A 4,725-nucleotide genomic window follows, 5' to 3' on the forward strand; every position below is an offset into this window, starting at 1 on the left:
TAGGGAATTTCTCCCTCATAAACATTCATTATATAGGGAAGTACGTCTCCCTTATTACATTTTGGGACATAGGTCTCCCAAGCAGCACCTCTACTTTAACTCTTTCAATAACTTATCTGTAAACATTAAGCATGCTTATGCATAATAATTATAACATGCTTGAAAATAACTTACGCATAAATACAATATGGTAGAATAATATGTAAAGCATATAATTGCACATAAGACACATAAAAGACTTGTGTTGTAGATGAGGATTCTACTTACCTTGCGTCTTGATAAAACAACCGAAATTGTTAGCTTCTTGATAAAAATACAAACTATTAACTTACATAAAATCTACATGATGAAATTTTAGTTTATAATTGTTGTTATTATATTTTTCTTATTTTATTGTATATTTTATGTCCAGGCGTATGGTCATACTATAATTGTCCATGGCAAGATTCCGGTCTAAAAGTCGTGGTCATGGTCATACGAAAATGTCCAGGTCATAGTATCAGTCCATAATAATAGGGAATAAGGTAATGTAATAAAAGTCCATAATAGTCCAATGTGTGACCATAGCCTATATAAGTTTAGTATTATAAAGATACATAAATAAATAGTTTATATATCAATTTTGGCATTGTAAGTTATGACGACATGTTAAAATAATTTATATATAAATTTTGGCATTTTAACGGGATGGAAACATAATCTATATATATAAACTTTGGCATTATAATGACATAGTAAAATAATCTATATATAAATTTTGGCATTATAACGGCATAGTAAAATAATCTATATATAAATTTTTGCATTATAACCGCATAGTAAAATAATCTATATATTAATTTTGGCATTAGAACGGCATAGTAAAATAATCTATATATAATTTTTGGCATTATAATAGCATATTAAAATAATATGTATATATATAATAACTAAATAACTGAAATGAAAGGCTCGGGAAAGAGCTTACCTAAAAGGTTTTCATAGGCTAGTGATACAGACAGAACTTCATCTAGATCTTCGAGGTTTAGAACTTTAGAAGGGTGTTAAGAAGATTTTTTTGGGTAGAGTGAGAGAAAGAAAATGAGGTTTTGTGATTCAAAATGAGTTTTGGAAGAGCTATTTATAGGAAATCTTGGGATACTATGCTAATAAAATATTTAAAATATCAAGCATAGTGGAATAATAAAATATTCAAAATATTAAGCATGGTGGTTTGCTAAAGTCATCTGTAACGACCCAAATTTACTAATAAGGCTTAAGGGCCTTGATTAGTGTGCCGGGAGGGCATGATGGGAATTATGTGTGATTATTATGATTAAGATGCATGATTATGATTTTAAGCATGTTATATGACTATGTGAATTATATTATGTGATAATTATGATGTGTGAATTGTACCACGTGGGTGTTGTGATACCAGTGTGATGCACGTGCCGAGACGGTCCTAGAAAACTAGATAATGGTAACTGGTGATTTGGTAACCTGCGTACCTGTTAGTAACCATAGAGAGTAACAGGCTTTATTGGGAAAGTGGCAGAATTGTAAAGTTAGGAAAAGGACAAGTAAGCTCTTGAGGTCTAGTTAGTAAGGGATATAAATGGAGGGTTAAACTAGTCTTTTGGCAGGGAATAGATGAGTAAGAGCTGAAGGAAAATACAATACGTACAACACTTGGAGAAAGGGGCTTTATGCTGAAAATTTGAGACCTAGAGGAAGAGCAAAACTAAGATAGAAGGGAGAAGCTGAATCTAGCTTTTGGAGGGAGATTTAAGGAGTGATTGAAGTTGTCAAGCAAGCTTAGATCAAGAATACTCAAAGAATTGGGTAATCAAAGGGGAAGGAGGTTTAAAGCTAGAGGTTGGACTCACCACTCAAGGACTTTGGAGAGGCTCGGGGTAGAGGACTGTGCTTGCGGCTACGTGGCATCGAAAACCAGTGAATCGAAAGGTAAGAAAACTGCATCCGAATGTATGATTGTAATGGGACTAAGTGCTCCCAAGAGTTGTATTGTGTCAGTGTTAATATTATGCCAAGGGACACGTAGAAGCGGTCTAAGAGTACCGTACATGATTTTAGCGCACGGGGTGGGAATTGGCCACTGGGAGCCAGAAACAATAGGATAACAGAGGGAGCAGCCTGTGAGCGCTAGCCCTGGTTATCGTCTGTGCATTATGTGTTATGAGCTGAGATGCTTAGTATATGAAATACTTGACTGATGATATACTTGAGTTTATGAGATGCTATATGTGTAATTGACTTGTTTGCTAGTTGTTCATGCTCTGTTGTTGCTGTGTTTTCTTGCTGGGCCTTGGCTCACGGGTGCTTCGTGGTGCAGGTAAGGGCAAGAGCAAGCTGGACTAGGCCTGAGGTGGAGAGCTTCGTGGTGAAATGTACAAAGCCAGCTGTTCGATCACCATGGTCGAGCAGTGTGTCAGGACAGGGAATTACCCAACTGCTCGTTTTTGCCTTAATATGGCCAGTCAATGTATTTAAACTCGGTAACTTTTGTAGATGGCTTTTAAACTGTTATTTTTGGGATCCCATGTAAATAAACAATGTTTAGTAATGAAAACGTAACTTTTGAGACCAAAACAGTTTTAACCCTAGTTCCTCTACTGTTTCAATAACACGCTTTTACTTTAATGACTTGATTAGCAAGTCTGACACTTTATAAACACACAGTGTAGCGGTCTTGGCTATCCAGGGCGTTACATCATCATTGTATCACTACTGCATCATCATGTGGGAACCATGGGGTGGACCCCGTTGTGGGACCCATGTGGACCATACTGGGGGACCCACTATGAATATTACATGGTGAATAGTAACCAAAAAATGAAAACTTCCCAATCTTCTTATATTACTTAGTCCAACATTTTTTACTCACAAACTTTTCTGAAAAAGTTTCTCTAACATCCTTAAATTAATTATTCCCATGTGTTAGTTACTTCAACAACTTAGAATTGTTAAAATCCGACAATAGAATACAACTATATCCCCAACGGTCAGGTTACTGTTTCCAACGGTCGGATCACTATTCACCAACGGTCATAACGGCTAGTTTTTGGTCCTATAAATACTTGTTCCTTCAACCATTTACTTGCACAACTTCTTTATCTCTTAACCTTCTAGATAAAATTCATCATCAAATCATGAATTTCTCTTTATTGTTCTTAACTTTAGTGCTTGTTTGCTTGTATTTAACATCATTCTATGGGTATTATACTAATGAAATGCCCATGAATATTATAGTTGCGTATTCATTAGTTATTCTTCCACTTCACTTAATAGATCTAGCATTCGATTAACATTGTAATGCACTCAAAAGTATGAATAAAAACATCTTCTCTTATTTTTCATAATTGTTATAATGCATTTGTAGAAAGAAGTGGGAGTTATAATCTACCCTCCTTACAAATTTTCGTCCACGAAAATCTAGAGTAAATCGAGATATTTAGCTTTCATCTCATCTTCACGCTCCCACGTAGCCTCTTCTATTGTCTAGCTTCTCCACAATACCTTGACCAAAGGTATTTCTTTATTTCTTAAGACCTTATTCTTTCGATCCAAGATTTGGATAGGTTTTTCCTCATAGGTAAGGTCTTTGTCCACCTGGATAACTTCATGTTGCAACATGTGACTAGAATCAGGAATATATTTCTTCAACATGGACACATGGAAGACATCTTGCACATCCGACAAATCTGGTGGTAGTGCTAATTTATAGGCCACAATAAGGTAACATAATCTTTTTTTACTTACACAAAACTAGGAAAACAAATATGAAAGTTGAAGCCAAATAAGGTAACATAAATAGACTTTTATTAATTACTCAAATGTAATTACAATATTTAGTCTACTAGTCTAGGCTTAAGAAATCATATTATAACATAATTTATGCCCAATTCAGATTGTTTTATCACTAAATACAAAACAAGAAATGTATACAAAAATTAGTGAAATACATTCTTCCATTCTAAAGGCCTCAACTACAAATGTTGTCAAGAATTGCTCCAAAGAAATCATCTCAATATACCTGCACATTGTCAAAAAAAAGTCCTTTTATTATTAAGAACATAAGACTTAAGCTAGTTTCCACCTGTAAGCATATAAAGTTTAAATTAAATTTGTAATAACTCCAAAACTTGACGAAACAGCAGGGTATAGAAAGATGTACTACCATGCAAAACAACGACTGAAGCAAGAAAACATGCAACTTAAAACAAGGCTTGTGAAATGTATCAAGATAACAAATATATCATTCTCAATGATAAAATAGTATGTGAGGAAGAATTGATTCCAGAACTCTAAATTCTGTCAATATATCCCCCAAAAAATTAAAGAATAAAAACAGAATCACACTTTGACTTCTTATACAACAAAATCATAAAGAAAAACAATTAAATAAAAATGCACCTGGAAACTTCTTTAGCATCTTTAATATAAGGTTTAGCCCAATTTCTGTAATAAAACTAAAAATAAAGTTAGAAAAAAGAACTCTTTCTAATAAAAATAAAGAAGAATGTCACCTGGAAACAAGATAATTCTTTGATAACCTTAACATTTAATGAATGAAACATACCCCTCTTTCGATTAAAAACCTTCAAGCTTTCCTTTATTATCAGCTGCATTAGATGAGTGGACAGTAGAAGCAAGGAAAACTACAACCAAGAAGCAGCCACACCAGGGAAAAGGATCTCGGCTCTATTAATTCTATTGTGTAAA

The 4,725-nt window shown here is 34.0% G+C and overlaps 1 long non-coding RNA gene across 1 annotated transcript; it reads right to left on the reverse strand.

Annotated features, from left to right (window-relative positions):
* Positions 1-3,805: 3,805 nt before the first annotated feature.
* On the reverse strand, positions 3,806-4,464 carry LOC133780394 (uncharacterized). The gene is made up of 2 exons (XR_009869284.1): positions 4,417-4,464; positions 3,806-4,036 (listed from the first exon to the last, which is right to left on the reverse strand). It is a non-coding gene; the product is annotated as an uncharacterized LOC133780394 (long non-coding RNA).
* Between the last annotated feature and the right edge of the window lie 261 nt (positions 4,465-4,725).

This window comes from Humulus lupulus, chromosome 5 (assembly GCF_963169125.1).
Source record: "Humulus lupulus chromosome 5, drHumLupu1.1, whole genome shotgun sequence".
Classification (NCBI taxonomy): Eukaryota; Viridiplantae; Streptophyta; class Magnoliopsida; order Rosales; family Cannabaceae; genus Humulus; species Humulus lupulus.